Raw genomic sequence first — 17,266 nt, forward strand, 5'->3', positions numbered from 1 at the left:
AAGGTGAATATTGAATATTCCTCCTGGAATTGAATATTTAGATAAGATTTGGATCTTACTCTCTGGAGATAGTGGCTTAAATTTAATTGATTCTCCAAAAAAAAAAAAACCAAAAGCAATTAAATTCTGGGTCTCCTTATACCTTTTATTAATAAACAAGTAAACAGGGATGCCTAGGATAGGGTCTCCCATGACCCCCATCACATGCAAAGATGCTGAGCATTTATTCTTTAGGGACACCCAGGGTCTGTAAGTAAGAAGCAAGGAGGCAAAGGCCATCTAAGGTGGGAGACAGGCCTTGAAGCCTTTTGGCTCTCTGCCAGCCCCTAGAGAACTGCCCCTTTCCTCAGGTAGGAGGTAAAGCAGCTCTCAGTGGATGCACTGGTGTCTGAAGTCATTAAACAAAACCCTGAGCTTCTCTAGTTCTCTCTCTGCACTCAGTCTCATCTCTGAGAGGGTGGTGTCTGTGTGGTCCTGCCTGAAGGTATTGGTCAGAACTGACTGATTTCTCCAGGATGGTTCTGTGATTTTATCAACACGCATAATTTGTAAGCTCTGGATTACTTTCCTCTTAGTAAACCTTTCCTAGTACTGAGTAAACATCTTCCTGGGGAGGGAAAGCAAAATATTGCCACTCTCAAATTATGTTCATGTGCTATGCAAACCTTTAAAGTCTCAAGGAAGGCTGGGTGCCTGACTTCCAGGGAAAATGTCAGTGCACCTTGACTTGAGTACATAAAATAACAGTTAACTGGCGCCATCTGGAGGGAAAGAGGAGTCTAAACAATAAAGAAAATTTGAAAAACTTAACTAAAAATATGACATAGAGTACCTCGGAGATATTGCAGGTTCCAGACCACCGCAATAAAGCGAGTGATGCAATACAGCAAGTCACATGAATTTTTTGGTTTCTCAGTGCATATAAAAGTTATGTTTATACTGTAGCCTATTAAGTGTGCAATAGCGTTATGTCTGAGAAAGCAATGTACATAATTAATTAAAAATACTTTATTATGGTAACTAGACTTATCACGATGATTATTTTGAAATGTACAGAAATACCGAATCACTATATTGTGTACTAGGAACTAACACAGTGTTGTAGGTCAATTATACCACAAAAACAAACAAACACACTCATAAGAGATCAGATGTGTGGTTACCAGAGGCAGGGAGTCGGGGGAGGAGGAACTGGATGAAGGTGATCAAATGGTACAAACCTCTAGTTATAAGAGAAATAAGTACTAGGGATATAATGTACAACACGATAAAGATAATTAACACTGCTGTACATTATATCTGAAAGTTAAGAGAGTAAATCTTGAGTTCTCATCACAAGGAAAAATTTTTTTCTATTTCTTTAATTTTGTATCTGTATGATATGATGGATGTTCACTAAACTTATTACGGTAATCATTTCATGCTGCATGTAAATCAAATCATTATGCTGTACACCTTAAACTTATACAATGCTCTGTGTCAACTATATCTCAATAAAGCTAGAAGAAAAAAATTTTAATAAAGAACTCCCAGAGATTTAAAAAAAACTTTGTTGCTAAAAAGTACTAACCATCATCTGACAATGCAGGGTTGCCACAAACCTTCAGTTTGTTAAAAAAAAAAATTATCTGTAAAGTGTAATTAAGCAAAGCACAATAAAATGATGCATGCCTGTAAGTCCAAACATTATAGGAAAACAATTTTTTTTCTTTCTAGGAATAAAAAATTTGAAGAGAATTTCCTGCTTTTCTCCTTCCTTCTCTGAATGCACCTGTACCAGTCACAAGGGGGCTAGGGGACCTCAACATTAAACTAGATATCTTTCTCCAAATCAGGCTCTGCACTCAGTCATGGGTCTTCATCACACACGGTGACACTCCCATTACCAACTGGTACCACTTGTTGTGCCCTGTTAGTCATATTTGAAATAAATCTTGGAATTATACCGTGTCTCAAAGTGTCATCCACTGATAATTTCCATCAGAATCACCTGGAGTATTTAATAAAACTGCAGATTCATGGGCTTCAGTTTAGGCCTTCTGAATATGAATTTCTTTCATACTTTATTAGAATGATCAGTGGAAGGAAGTAAAGTTTGTTTTCTTATTTTATCAAACATTTATATAGAGAGCACTTGTTATGGGTTTGGCACTGTTCTGAGCCCTTTACAAATATTAATGTATCAATGCATGAGGTCTTCTCAACAACTGTAGGAATCTAGGTGCTATTATTATCCATCCCTGACTGATGATGGGAAAACCAAGATGCAGGGAGGTTAAGTAACTTCCCCAAGGTCACATGGCTAGTAAGCACATAGGGGATCCATTCAGGCATTCTGGCTCCGGAATATGAGCTCCTAACTACCATCCCAGGCTGCCTCACTTAGGTTAAATAATAGGAAATATTCTCATTTGGATTTTTTTAAACACTTCTATTTTGGCCTTCACATAATTTTAGTATATTTTTTCTATTTGCATCTAAAAATAGAAAATATAAATACAACTGTACCCAAGTAATGAAAACATACTGATATATTAGGGACTGTTCTCATTGCCTTGAATATAGTGACGAGAAATAGCAATTGGTTATAGTAATTAACATACACTGAATATTCACCATGTTTTATGTTCTGTTGTAAGCAATTTATTTTTAAAAATGTTTATGCCCTCCCCTTGAGTGTGGGCTGGGTCTAGTGACTTGCTTCTAACCAATAGAATATGGAGAAGGGAAAAGACATCTGTTAGTAATTTATTTAATTTTTTTGAGTGTTCTAGAGATAGGTACTATTGTAACAGATAGGTTAAAAGTAATAGAATAGAAAAAGATATACCATGTTAATACTAATCACAAGGAAACTGAAGTGGCTATATGATTATCAGACAAAAGAGATTTCAAAGCAAAGGTCAGTTCATAATGATAAGTGGGCCCACTCATCAAGAAGACACAATAATCCTAAATGTTTACAAACCTAATAACAAAGCTGCAAAATACATGAAGCAACAACTGATAGAACTGATGGAAGAAATAGATTAACCAACAGTTATAGTCAGAGGGTTCAACATGTCTCTCAATAAATGATAAAACAAGCAGACAGAAAATCAGTGAAGATATAGAAAACTTGAACAACACAATCAACCAACTTGACCTAACTGACATTCATAGAACTATCTACTCAGCAGTAGCAGAATATACATGTTTTTCAAATGTACAGGGAACATTTGCCAAGATAGATCATACTATGAGCCATTAAACAAGTATCAATAAATTTAAAGGGATTCATATCATACACAAGCATGTTCTCTTTCCACGTGGAATTACAGTAGAAGTCAACAGGAGAAAGATCTCTGGAAAATCTCCAAATATATGGAAAGTAAATAAAATACTTTAAAATAATATATGGATCAAAGAAAAGTCAAAAAGGAAATTAGAAGTATTTTCAATTGAATGAAAATGAAAATGTAACACATAAAAACTAATGGGAAGCTGCCAAAGCAGTACTTAGAGGGAAATGCATGGTATGAAATTTCTATATTAGAAAAGAAGATCTCAAATCAATGACCTCCATTTCCATCTTAACAAATTAAAGGGAAAAAAGAGTAAATTAAACCCAAAGTAAGCAGAAGACAGGAAATAATAAATATTATAATAGAAATCAGTAAAATAGAAAACAGAAAACAATAGAGTACATAAATTACACCAAAAGCTAGTTCTTTGAGATCAATAAAACTGATAACTCTCTAGCGAGACCGATAGGGAAAAGAGAGAAGATATAAGTGACATAATTACAGAGTTTACAGATATTAAAAGGACAATAAGGGAATATTACTAATTACCTTATGCTAAAAAAATTAGACCCCTTTGATGAAATGGATAAATTACATGAAAGATGCAAACTACCAAAGGTCACTCAAGAAGAAATGGATAACCTAAAGAGCCATAAAGCCAATACAAAAATGAATTGTAATTAAATGACATCCCACAAAGAAAACTACAGGCCCAAATGGCTACACTGGTGAATTATACCAAACATACAAGGAAGAAATAATACCAATTCTTCAAAAACGCTTCCAGAAAATTAAAAAGAAGGGAATTCTCCCCAGTTCATTCTATGAGGCAAGCATTACTCTGATACCAAATCTAGACAAAGATATTTGAAGGAAACTACAGCTGATTTTCCTCATGAACACAGATAGAAATATTCTAAATGAAATGTTAACAAATCAAATTAACCGCATATAAAAGGATAACATACCATGACCAAGTGGAGTTTACCCTAGGAATGCAAAGTTGGTGCAATATTTTAAAAAATAAATCAATGTATTTTACCACACTAATAGACTAAAAAAGAAAAATCATATGCTTATCTCAATAGAAAATCAACAGGAAAATCATCTGACAAAAACTAACTTCCATATTCAACACATTGACCCATAGAGTCACTGCAATCCCAATAAAAATCTTCACATGATTTTTTTGGTAGAAATTGATGGGCTTATTCTAAAAATAAGAATATTTTTATTCTTATCGAACATTAACTTATTTTAAGACAAGAAATTAAAACTATAGTATAATCAAGACAATATGGTATTGATGTAAAGATACACAGGTCAGTGGATCACAGAGTCCAGAAATAGACCCACATATATATGATTAACTGATTTCTGACAAAGGTACTAAAATAATTCAGTGGAGAAAGGATAGTGTTTCGAGCAAATGGTGAAGGAAAGAAAGAAAGAAGAAAGAAAGAAAGGGAAAGAAAGAGGTAGAAGGGAAGGAGGAAAGGAAGGAAGGAAGGAAGGAAGGAAAGAAGGAAGGAAGGAAGAAAAGAGGTAGGGAGGAAGGAGGAAGGAACACACACACAACTTTAATTCATTCCTTGTACCATATACAAAAGTTAACTCAAAATGCATCACAGACCTAAACGTAAAACCTAAAACTGTAAAATTCCTACAAGAAATAGTATGAGAAAATCTTTGTGACCTTGGGTTAGGCAAGAGTTTTTTAGACACAACACCAAAAGCACAATCTATGAAAGAAAAAAAATATATGTTGGACTTTATCAAAATTAAAAACGTCTGCTGTTTGAAGACCCTGTTAAGATAATGAAAAACCAAGTGGCAGACTAGTTACTAGTTTGTTAATGATAAATCTGTAATTTATCTGATAAAGAATTTGTATGCAGAATACATAAAGAACTTTCAAAACTTAATAACAGGAAAAAAAACAATAAAAAATGGGTAAAAGATTTGAACAGATACTTCATCAGAGAAGATATAAGGATGGCAAATAAGCACACGCAAAGATGCTTATCATCATAGTCTTTAGGGAAATGCAAATTAAAACAACAATGAGATACTAATACACACCTTTTGGAATGACTAACATTTGAAAGATGGGGCATACCAAGAGTTGACCAGGATGTAGAGGGACTAGAACTCTCATACACTGCTGGTGGGAATGTAAAATAGTAAAATCCTTTTGAAAAATAGTTGGCCATTTCTCAAAAACATATACACCATATGACCCAGCCATTTCCATTTGAGGTATTTACCCAAGAGAAAATAAAGCTTGTGTCCATATAAGGATACATAAGTGTTTCTATAGGCTATATTAATCTTCTATTGCTGCATGACAAATGCCCACGAATTTTAGCAGCTTAAAAACAACATACACTTATCTCAGTTTCCATGAGTCAGGAGTCCAGTCATGGCTTAGCTGGATGCTCAGGATCTCACAAAGCTGCAACCAAGGTGCTGGTCGTGCTGCAGTCCTTTCTGGAACTCAGGCATTTTTCCTAACTCACATGGTTGTTGACAGATTCAATTTCTTGTGGTTATAAGGCCCAGGTCACTATTTTATTGCTGGCTGTCACCCAGAGGCTACTCTCAGCTCCTAGAAGCAGTGAGCAGTTCCTGGCCATGCAGCCTTCTTATTTTTACAACATGGCAGCTTACTTCCTCAAAGCCAGCAGGAGAATCTCTCTCCAGTATGCTAAAATGGAGTCCTATATAATGTAACATAATTGACAAAGGTGGCTATCCAATCACCTTTGTCATATTCTATTGGCTAGAAAAAAGTCACAGGTTCTGTTCACACTCAAGGAGAAGGGATTATACGAGAGCATGACTCACTGTGTCATCTTAGGGTGAAATTCCACAGCAGTTTTTATATTTGTAACAGTCTCCAGTTGGAAACAACTCAAATGTCCATTAACAGGTGAATGGATAAACAAATTGTGGTATATCTATATAGTAGAATACTACCCAACAATAAAGAAGAATGATATACACAAAACATGAATCAATCTCAAAATAATTGTGCTGAGTGAAAGAAGCTAGAAAAAACCAAGTATTTACAGTGTGATTCCATTTATATAAAAATCTGAAAAACACACACTAATCTATAATGACAGAAAGCAGATCAGGGATCAACCAGGAATGAGAATCAAGGGCAGGAAGTGCCCAGACAGGAGAGAGACATTACAAAGAGGAAGGAGGAAACTTTGGGGGGTGACAGATATATTCACAATCTGAATAGCAGTGATGATTACATGGCTGTATCATATATCAAAACTTATCAAACTGTACACTTGATCCTGCATGCAGCAACTAAAAAAAAAAAAAGATCCTGCACACTGCTACTAAGGATCCCGCAACTGGCAATGAAGATCCCACGTGCCGCAGCTAAGACTCAGCTAACCAAATAAATAAATATTAAATAAATAGTTCAATTAATTGTATGTCAACCATACCTTACTGAAGCTGTTTAAAAAACAAACCAAAAAAATCTCTAACATCTTCTTCCAGAATGAATTCTCTCAAGATATTCCTGCTTGCTAATAAAAGCTTCCCTTTTTGTCACTTTTAAATTACCAATTTGCTAAGTTTTCCAAATTTATTTTTTACAGCAGATTCTAAGACAGTGAAACAGGAGCTTTTGTTTGAGGTGGAAAAACTGTGGCAACTGTTGCTATGTGAGTCTTATGAGATCCGGAAATGGAGTCTATCTGGTTGGCTTATACTTTGAAGGTTTAGTGGGAGAGTCAGATGTGCAAATGGACAATTTCAATATAATATAACTGCACACACCAACACACACTCTATGGAGAGCCTGGGGTGGGTATGTGGTGTGCAGAGAAGACTTTGTGGAGACAGCGCCTGAATTAAGTTTCAGGGGATGAATGGGAGTTGGTCAAGTGAAGAAGGGAAAAGGCATTCCACGTACAGAAAATGGCATAAGCAACAGCAAGGAAGCAGGAAAGAGCATGTTACACATGGGAAAGCAGAAGGAATTTAGGCACAAGGTGGGGAGTTGTGGTGGAGCAGGTTGGAGAGGGTGGGTGATGGCTGACATGATGGACATTATGATTTGGACATTACCTTTCAGGCAGAAAATTTCAGCACTCTGAAGAATTTTAGGCAGGTAAATGATATCACCGAAGAAAAGAATAATCTCATCTGTGGACGAAAAGGACTTCGTAATACACAGTGATGGTAAGGACCGGAATGAGAAGATGGATTTAAGACATCTAAAGGGCTTACAATATTTTGTAAGTCCTCGTGATCAACTGGCCATAAGTGAAAGAGAGAAGTCTATAGTGATCCCCAAGGTTTTATCTTGGGGTCCTTCCATTAACTGAAAAGAGGAGCACAAGAGGCAGAAGGAGGTCTTCTGGGGTGGGATGAAGAGAAAGAAATGAGTTTAAGCTGGGCTTATTGAGTTTCAGATGCATCGGGAAGTTGAAGCAAAGATGCCTTTTAAGGCAGGGAGAAAAAGGTCAGAGAATGAGAATACGCGTGGGTGGTACAACTCTCATGGTGGCGGGACTGTCCCAGAAAAATGTGTAGAGAAGAGCATTGGACTAGAGCCCAAAAAGCCTTCCACTAAGGGCTAGGGGTAGAAGGGAAATCCCTACTGAAGACCCCCAATGAACGGCCAGAGATACAGTGAAGATAACTAAATTAACTATCCTGTTCTGTTAACTAATGTCTCCATTCCAAAGACTTGTTCTCTCCCTACCTCCCCCCACCACGCACTTTTGCTCCCAGTCTTCTGGTTGCAGGAAAAGTCAGCAACAAATGTAACTTCTTTGTCCTGAAAGAAAAGATTAAATAGACAAGACAAAATACAATATGCAGCAGCTGATATCACGGAAATATTTTTCGTTGACTGTTCTGGTCTTTTCGGGTTTGATTCCTCAGTGACTGCTATTTACCTGTTGACACTCCACATGCTTGTCCTCCTAGAAAACCACCAGAGGAGTCAGAGGCCCAGGCTCTCTTGTTGTGACCATCAGCTAGATGCATCTTTGAGCTACGGTCTATAGTTTCACTGAGGTACGAGATAGGCCATTCACAGTGGCCCTTTTATTGGATGTAGAAAGAACTGTAACTGTTACCGAGCTGGGTGGGGGTTGTGAAATTGTCTTTTCACTGTACTTTGACTCTGATAAAAGAAGGGGGAGATCCAAGATGGCTGCCGGAATTTTGTGGTCCTGGTTGGGGAGGATAACAACTGTCCGGCACTACAACCTGTTGAGGCCTTATTTTCTGAACTACCACAGGCAGACTTGGAAATATCTACCAGCCAGGGAAGTGCCCAGACATCAAAGTACGTATAACAGAGCTTCTGTCTTTTTTTTCATAAATACTAAAATCAGTTTCTCTAGAAATGAGGGAGAGACCTATTTAATACCTAGATCCAAGGTTGGATGGATGGATAGATAGATAGATAAATTTGTGGTGTTGTAGGGAGAACTGCGTGTGTAGGTAGGTAAACCTCAAAATAAGTCTCTCTTAAGGCAAGGCCATAAACATTAAAAAAGAGAGAGAAAAGTGATCAATAATATCCAATATAGCCTAGAGGCCCAGTAAGATACGGAATCTGTTGAACTGGAGCAATATGGAAGTTTTTGGTGATCATAGTGAATTTTAACCTAGTAGTATAAGCAGAAGATAGATTTTATTGTGCATTGGGTGCAAACATGAAGTGAACTACAGAAATACAGAGAGCAAATGATAGATTACTATTAATCTGAGAAATTATGAATGATATAGTGTTAAAGGAAGTAGAAATGCAGGGTCAAAGGTAGAGACACAGTTTAGAATAGGAGAGAACCAAGAATATTTGCAGATTGGGGTAACACAGCAAAAAGAGAGAGAGAAAATAAAGATATGAGAATCGGAGGGGATGGTTAGTTAAGGTCGAAGAGAAAATAGAGCATGGACTCTGGGAGAAAACAGAAGAGGAACACTGGTGGACTGGACAGGTGACATCTTGTCCCTTGAATACAGAGGAAACAAGATACTTCAGGCACATGGAGATCAAGGTATAGATCCCCTACTTGGGTTAATGTCTAGCCTCTGAAGCTCCTGAATGTTCCCCTCCAATACCAGCCTCTTCCTCACCCAAGTTCTGCCTGCAAAAATGTGTGTCCAGTAGCCTAACAATGCTGGGTATAACACCACTGATTGGAAAACCACAATGAACACTGCTGCTTGGCTAACTTAGGGTCAAACAATGAAGGACAGCTCAAAAAATCTAAAACAACATATTCGCTGATTTGCACTTATATTTCTAATTTGTTCTTGCAGTGATAGGATGAGACCAACTTGAAAAGAAAATGGAATCCAAGTTGTGAGAGCCTTCCAAAGTTGCTCCGTGAAGCTGAGCTGTGGTTGAGGCTGTTAATTTTTTAAATCCTCGAGCATTAGGCTCAGTCTTCCAAAGCATCTGTATCAAGAGTGCTGGTCCAGGCAACCAGATCTTCCACTTCTTCTTCCCATGGCTCATTTATGCTAACATCAACTGGTAAAACTTTTCTCTTCCACCGCTCCTTTGTTTCATCCGTCTTTGTGACGATATCTGTTTCAGTTTGTGAATCAGGAGAAGTTTGAACTATAATGGGAAATACAAAAAACAGCAATTTAATAGACATGGGCAGGAAAAACAATAAAAAGAAAGTGTCCCTGCATTTGTAGCATAATGCCTAAGATCATCTAAATGAATGCAAGTAACCTTTTTAAAGTTTCTAAATTTCACATTTTGCAATGAACTTATTTGTCATGAATCATTCTTTCCCTTTTGGTCAATCTTTCTATGCTCATACATGTACTGAGCCCCTGCTAAGTGCCAGTAGATGTGTAAGGGAAAAGGTGTCCATGAGTGATTTGGCAGCACAAGGATGGAATCACCATGTCTAAGTGAAAAAAGACTTGGACTTTGACAGGGAAGGAGAAATTTGCTAAACAGAGAGGGGCAGAGAAGGGAGATGGGAGCGCTTTAGATCAAGGACACGGCACAGACCAAGGCACAAAGGCATGAGAGAACCTGACAGCTTTGGAGGTAAACAGAGGTGACGCTTCAGTATTTATGCTCTGCCAGGTGCTGTGCTAAGCATGTGCTACATGTAAAATATAACTTAGACACAATGCTTATGATGGGCAGGTAATTATTACCTTTATTTTAAAGATGAGGAAATTGAGACTGAGTGGCCTGCAGTAACTTGCCCAAGGACGTCCAGTTAATAATAGTTAATTCTAGGTCCAAAGGATCCAAAATCACTGTGTTACAGTGTGTGGACAGTTCAGTGGAGCTGGCTAGTCAGGCTCAGACCAGGTTAGGAAAGCCTCATTTATCACACAAAGAAGTTTCATCTTTCTTGCATGGGTCTTGTAAACAGGGAAATAAATTGATTATATTTTAAAAGAAGAATATAGATAAAGTATCTATATTTCTCAATACTTCCACTCACCGAGGGGAACTTGCTTTCTAGGGGTGAACCCTAGTTGGTGCTATTTATGTTCTGCTACCCCTAAAACCCCACTGTACTCTCCCCTCCCTGCATAATTATTGTCACCTAATTCATTGCCCAGCATGCAGTCAAGGACAAATTCTGTTGGTTTCATATGTTTATTTCCCCAATTATGTACCAAATGAACCTTGTAATATCCATTGTCTTCCAGTTGTGCTATAGACAAGGGTTATGAATGAATTGTTCTCTCGGTCTCTTTGGTTTATGGAAAGATTTATAGAGGGATTTGAGTTTAGACAGCTGCCATCAGCCTATAAGAGGCCTGAGGTCTCTAAAGATTGAGTTCTTATTTTTATACTTTAATATTAATCTCTAGCTATTTTTTTTTGTTAGTTTCTGCTTTATAACAAACTGAATCAGTTATACATATATATATGTACCCATATCTCTTCCCTCTTGCATCTCCCTCCCTTCCACCCTCCCTATCCCACCCCTCTAGGTGGTCACAAACCACCTAGCTGATCTCCCTGTGCTATGCGGCTGCTTCCCACTAGCTATCTACCTTACGTTTGGTAGTGTATATATGTCCATGCCACTCTCTCACTTTGTCACAGCTTACCCTTCCCCCTCCCCATATCCTCAAGTCCATTCTCTAGTAGGTCTGTGTCTTTATTCCCGTCTTACCCCTAGGTTCTTCATGACATTTTTTTTCTTAGATTCCATGTATATGTGTTAGCATACAGTATTTGTTTTTCTCCTTCTGATTTACTTCACTCTGTATGACAGACTCTAAGTCTATCCACCTCACTACAAATAACTCAATTATGTTTCGTTTTATGGCTTAGTAATATTCCATTGTATATATGTGCCACATCTTCCTTATCCATTCATCTGATGATGGACACTTAGGTTGCTTCCATGTCCTGGCTATTGTAAATAGAGCTGCAATGAATATTTTGGTACATGACTCTTTTTGAATTATGGTTTTCTCAGGGTATACGCCCAGTAGAGGGATTGCTGGGTCGTATGGTAGTTCTATTTGTAGTTTTTTAAGGAACCTCCATACTGTTCTCCATAGTGGCTGCATCAATTTACATTCCCACCAACAGTGCAAGAGGGTTCCCTTTTCTCCACACCCTCTGCAGCATTTATTGTTTCTAGATTTTTTGATGATGGCCATTCTGACTGGTGTGAGATGATATCTCATTGTAGTTTTGATTTGCATTTCTCTAATGATTAATGACGTTGAGCATTCTTTCATGTGTTTGTTGGCAATCTGTATATCTTCTTTGGAGAAATGTCTATTTAGGTCTTCTGCCAATTTTTGGATTCGGTTGTTTGTTTTTTTGATATTGAGCTGCATGAGCTGCTTGTAAATTTTGGAGATTAATCCTTTGTCAGTTGCTTCATTTGCAAATATTTTCTCCTATTCTGAGGACTGTCTTTTGGTCTTGTTTATGGTTTCCTTTGTTGTGCAAAAGCTTTTAAGTTTCATTAGGTCCCACTTCTTTATTTTTGTTTTTATTTCCATTTCTCTAGGAGGTGGGTCAAAAAAGTTCTTGCTATGATTTATGTCACAGAGTGTTCTGCATATGTTTTCCTTGAAGAGTTTTATAGTTCCTGGCCTTACATTTAGGTCTTTAATCCATTTTGAGTTTATTTTTGTGTATGGTGTTAGGGAGTGCTCTAATTTCATACTTTTACATGTACCTGTCCAGTTTTCCCAGCACCACTTATTGAAGAGGCTGTCTTTTCTCCACTGTATATTCTTGCCTCCTTTATCAAAGATAAGGTGACCATATGTGCGTGGGTTTATCTCCGGGCTTTCTATCCTGTCCCATTGATCTATATTTCTCTTTTTGTGCCAGTACCATACTGCCTTGATTACTATAGCTTTGTAGTATAGTCTGAAGTCAGGGAGCCTGATTCCTCCAGCTCCATTTTTCGTTTTCAATATTGCTTTGGTTATATGGGGTCTTTTGTGTTTCCATACAAATTGTGCAATTTTTTGTTCTAGTTCTGTGAAAAATGCCAGTGGTAATTTGATAGGGATTGCATTGAATCTGTAGATTGCTTTGGGTAGTAGAGTCATTTTCACAATGTTGATTCTTCCAATTCAAGAACATGGAATATCTCTCAATCTATTTGTATCATCTTTAATTTCTTTCATCAGTGTCTTATAGTTTTCTGCACACTGGTCTTTTGTCTCCTTAGGTAGGTTTATTCCTAGATATTTTATTCTTTTTGTTGCAGTGGTAAATGGAAGTGTTTTCTTCATTTCACTTTCAGATTTTTCATTATTAGTGTATAAGAATGCCAGAGTATTCTGTGCATTAATTTTGTATCCTGCTACTTTACCAAATTCATTGATTAGCTCTAGTAGTTTTCTGGTAGCATCCTTAGGATTCTCTATGTATAGTGTCATGTCATCTGAAAACAGTGACAGCTTTACTTCTTCTTTCTGATTTGGATTCCTTTTATTTCTTTTTCTTCTCTGATTGCTGTGGCTAGGACTTCCAAAACTATGTTGAATAAGAGTGGTGAGAGTGGGCAACCTAGTCTTGTTCCTGATCTTAGTGGAAATGCTTTTAGTTTTTCACCATTGAGGACAATGTTGGCTGTGGGTTTGTCATATATGGCCTTTATTATGTTGAGGAAAGTTCCCTCTATGCCTACTTTCTGCAGGGTTTTTATCATAAATGGGTGTTGAATTTTGTCAAAAGCTTTCTCTGCATCTATTGAGATGATCATATGGGTTTTCTCCTTCAGTTGTTATTATGGTGTATCACGTTGACTGATCTGTGTATATTGAAGAATCCTTGCATTCCTGGAATAAACCCCACCTGAACATGTTGTATGATCCTTTTAATGTGCTGTTGGACTCTTTTGCTAGTATTTTGTTGAGGATTTTTGCATCTATGTTCATCTGTGATATTGGCCTGTAGTTTTCTTTCTTTGTGACATCTTTGTCTGGTTATGGTATCAGGGTGATGGTGGCCTCATAGAATGAGTTTGGAAATGTTCCTCCCTCTGCTATATTTTGGAAGAGTTTGAGAAGGATAGGCGTTAGCTCTTCTCTAAATGTTTGGTAGAAATCGCCTGTGAAGCCATCTGGTCCTGGGCTATTGTTTGTTGGAAGATTTTTTTTTTTTTTTTTTTTTGCGGTATGCGGGCCTCTCACTGTTGTGGCCTCTCCCGTTGCGGAGCACAGGCTCCAGACGCGCAGGCTCTGTGGCCATGGCTCACAGGCCCAGCCGCTCCACGGCATGTGGCATCTTCCCGGACCGGGGCATGAACCCGCGTCCCCTGCATCAGCAGGTGGACTCTCAGCCACTGTGCCACCAGGGAAGTCCTGTTGGAAGATTTTTAATCACAGTTTCAATTTCAGTGCTTGTGATTGGCCTGTTCATATTTTCTATTTCTTCCTGGTTCAGTATCGGCAGGTTGTGCATTTCTAAGAATTTGTCCATTTCTTCCAGGTTGTCCATTTTATTGGCATAGAGTTGCTTGTAGTAATCTCTCATTATCTTTTGTATTTCTGCAGTGTCAGTTGTTATTTGTCCGTTTTCATTTCTAATTCTATTGATTTGATTCTTCTTCCTTTTTTTCTTGATGAGTCTGGCTAATGGTTTATCAATTTTGTTTATCTTCTCAAACAACCAGCTTGTAGTTTTATTGATTTTGCTATCGTTTCCTTCGTTTCTTTTTCATTTATTTCTGATCTGATCTTTATTATTTCTTTCCTTCCGCTAAATTTGGTTTTTTTTTTTTTGTTCTTCTTTCTCTAATTGCTTTAGGTGCAAGGTTAAGTTGTTTATTTGAGATGTTTCCTGTTTCTAAAGGTAGGATTGTATTGCTATAAACTCCCCTCTTAGAACTGCTTTTGCTGCATCCCATAGGTTTTGGGTCGTCGTGTCTCCATTGTCATTTGCTTCTAGGTAGTTTTTAATTTCCTCTTTGATTTCTTCAGTGATCACTTCGTTATTAAGTAGTGTATTGTTTAGCCTCCATGTGTTCGTATTTTTTACAGATCTTTTCCTGTAATTGACATCTAGTCTCATAGCGTTGTGGTCAGAAAAGATACTTGGTACGATTTCAATTTTCTTAAATTTACCAAGGCTAGATTTGTGATCCAAGATAGGATCTATCCTGGAGAATGTTCCATGAACACTTGAGAAAAATGTGTATTCTGTTGTTTTTGGATGGAATGTCCTATAAATATCAATTAAGTCCATCTTGTTTAATGTATTATTTAAAACTCATGTTTCCTTATTTATTTTCATTTTGGATGATCTGTCCATTGGTGAAAGCGGGGTGTTAAAGTCCCCTACTATGATTGTGTTACTGTCGATTTCCCCTTTTATGGCTGTTAGTATTTGCCTTATGTATTGAGGTGCTCCTATGTTGGGTGCATAAATATTTACAATTGTTATATCTTCTTCTTGGATCGATCCCTTGATCATTACGTAGTGTCCTTCTTTGTCTCTTCTAATAGTCTTTGTTTTAAAGTCTATTTTGTCTGATATGAGAATTGCTACTCCAGCTTTTTTCTGATTTCCATTTGCATGGAATATCTTTTTCCATCCCCTCACTTTCAGTCTGTATGTGTGCCTAGGTCTGAAGTGGGTCTCTTGTAGACAGCAAATATATATGTCTTGTTTTTGTATCCATTCAGCCAATCTGTGTCTTTTGGTGGGAGCATTTAATCCATTTACATTTAAGGTAATTATCGATATGTGTGTTCCTATTCCCATTTTCTTAATTGTTTTGGGGTTGTTATCGTAGGTCTTTTCATTCTCTTGTGTTTCTTGCCTAGAGAAGTTCCTTTAGCATTTGTTTTGAAGCTGGTTTGGTGGTGCTGAACTTTGTCTCAGCTTTTGCTTGTCTGTAAAGGTTTTAATTTCTCCATCAAATCTGAATGAGATCCTTGCTGGGTAGAGTAATCTTGTTTGTAGTATTTTCTCCTTCATCATTTTAAATATGTCCTGCCACTCCCTTCTGGCTTGCAGAGTTTCTGCTGAAAGATCAGCTGCTAACCTTATGGGGATTCCCTTGTGTGTTATTTGTTGTTTTTCCCTTGCTGCTTTTAATATGTTTCCTTTGTATTTAATTTTTGATAGTTTGATTAATATGTGTCTTGGCGTGTTTCTCCTTAGATTTATCCTGTATAGGACTCTCTGTGCCTCCTGGACTTGATTAACTATTTCCTTTCCCATATTAGGGAAGTTTTCAACTATAATCTCTTCAAATATTTTCTCAGTCCCTTTCTTTTTCTCTTCTTCTTCTGGGACCCCTATAATTCAAATGTTTGTGCGTTTAATATTGTCCCAGAGGTCTCTGAGACTGTCCTCAGTTCTTTTCATTCTTTTTTCTTTATTCTGCTCTGCAGTAGTTACTTCCACTATTTTATCTTCCAGGTCACTTATCTGTTCTTCTCCCTCAGTTATTCTGCTATTGATCCCTTCTAGAGTATTTTTAATTTCATTTATTGTGTTGTTCATCATTGCTTATTTCCTCTTTAGTTCTTCTAGGTCCTTGTTAAATGTTTCTTGCATTTTCTCTATTCTATTTCCAAGATTTTGGATCATCTTTACTATCATTATTCTGAATTCTTTTTTAGGTAGACTGCCTATTTCTTCTTCATTTGTTAGGTCTGGTGGGTTTTTACCTTGCTCCTTCATCTGCTGTGTGTTTTTCTGTCTTTTCATTTTGTTTATCTTACTGTGTTTGGGGTCTCCTTTTCGCAGGCTGCAGGTTCGTAGTTCCCGTTGTTTTTGGTGTCTGTCCCCAGTGGCTAAGGTTGGTTCAGTGGGTTTTGTAGGTTTCCTGGTGGAGGGTACTATTGCCTGTGTTCTGGTGGATGAGGCTGGATCTTGTCTTTCTGGTGGGCAGGTCCATGTCTGGTGGTGTGTTTTGGGGTGTCTGTAGACTTATTATGATTTTAGGCAGCCTCTCTGCTAATGGATGGGGCTGTGTTCCTGTCTTACTAGTTGTTTGGCATAGGGTGTCCAGCACTGTAGCTTGCTGGTCGTTGAGTGAAGCTGGGTCTTGGTGTTGAGATGGAGATCTCTGAGAGATTTTCGCCATTTGATATTATGTGGAGCTGGGAGGTCTCTTGTGGACCAGTGTCCTGAAGTTGGCTCTCCCACCTCAGTGGCACAGCCCTGATGCCTGGCTGGAGCACAAAGAGCCTGTCCTCCACATGGCTCAGAATAAAAGGGAGAAAAAATAGAAAGAAAGAGGATAAAATAAAATAAAGTAAGATAAAATAAAGTTATTAAAATAAAAAATAATTATTAAGGAAAAAAAATTTTTTAAGTAAAAAAATAAAAAAACCCAGACAGTCAGAACCCTAGGACAAATGGTGAAAGCAAAGTTATACAGACAAAATCTCACACAGAAGCATACACATACAAACTCACAAAAGGAGGAAAGGGGGAAAAAATAATATATCTTCTAGCTGTTATTAATTTAAAATTAAATTCTGTCTTTCCCTTGAGATAATCTTCTCTA

At 37.5% G+C, this 17,266-nt stretch overlaps 1 pseudogene across 1 annotated transcript in view; it reads left to right on the top strand.

Annotated features, from left to right (window-relative positions):
* Window positions 1-7,491, top strand: part of LOC309829973 (very-long-chain (3R)-3-hydroxyacyl-CoA dehydratase 1-like) — a 151,808-nt pseudogene extending 144,317 nt beyond the window's left edge. Inside the window, exon 2 of the transcript in view lies at window positions 7,387-7,491. The product of the transcript in view is annotated as a very-long-chain (3R)-3-hydroxyacyl-CoA dehydratase 1-like (transcript). The remainder of the gene's footprint in view (window positions 1-7,386) is intronic.
* Window positions 7,492-17,266: the final 9,775 nt, after the last annotated feature.

Source organism: Grampus griseus, assembly GCF_964374135.1.
Source record: "Grampus griseus genome assembly, chromosome: 1".
NCBI classification, from domain to species: Eukaryota; Metazoa; Chordata; class Mammalia; order Artiodactyla; family Delphinidae; genus Grampus; species Grampus griseus.